Source organism: Atta colombica, unplaced genomic scaffold (genome assembly GCF_001594045.1).
Source record: "Atta colombica isolate Treedump-2 unplaced genomic scaffold, Acol1.0 scaffold12, whole genome shotgun sequence".
In the NCBI taxonomy this organism is placed as follows: Eukaryota; Metazoa; Arthropoda; class Insecta; order Hymenoptera; family Formicidae; genus Atta; species Atta colombica.
In genome coordinates, this window is record NW_017259206.1 from 7,644,215 (window position 1) to 7,645,012 (window position 798).

General features: G+C 22.9%; 1 protein-coding gene across 1 annotated transcript in view; it reads right to left on the reverse strand.

Annotated features, from left to right (window-relative positions):
* The window catches only part of LOC108694531 (solute carrier organic anion transporter family member 3A1), a 68,651-nt gene that overhangs the window by 11,306 nt on the left and 56,547 nt on the right, over nt 1-798 (reverse strand). The gene's annotated exons all lie outside the window — the stretch shown is intronic.

A 798-nucleotide genomic window follows, 5' to 3' on the forward strand; every position in this document is an offset into this window, starting at 1 on the left:
AATTATATAATTAAATATTTTAACTTACGAGTTGTAAAATGTAAAAATATTCCAAAAATTTTTTGCATTGGTTATCTGAATATTCTTAATACATAACTTTACATTTCGTTCTTTAAATATTTGTTCTAATAGTTCAAAATATTTTTCACGTTCACTAGATTTAATCATTGGTAAAATAACGGTTAAAGAATTCTGTATTTTATACTTGTAAAGTACAATTCTAACTTGTGTCATTGATACCTTCACTTCACGAGCAATTGCATATTCCGATTTATTTTCAGCAAGTGCAACAATCTTTACTTTCTTTAATATGTTCGTTAATTTTGTTGTATCCATGCTGTTGAATCTTCGTACTAATACTTTTGTTGCTATATCTAGTTTATCGTAGTTAGTGTTTCCTACAGAATAATTTGTTATTATCTCTGTTGCGAGGATCATCTTGTGTTTATTTCCGCATTGTGTCATGTAATATACAAAACAAACGATACAAATATTATCACGTATGAATTTCTGTGTTTATTTGTATCTGTACTAATAATATGATAATATTTTCATAAAATTCGAAGATTTTAATTTTATTTATATACAATTTAAATGTCTAAGACATTTAGAAATAAATCTAGTAATTTAAGAAATGTTAATAAATAAAAATAATCAAAAATATATTAATAGATAGAATTATACTTTAAAATTAGTTAAAATTAGTCATTGGATGAACATTTTTAATATATTTTTGAAGTCCAGATAATCAATGTCCAGATAATTGGTGTATTTTTCTACTGTATTATTAATTAATAA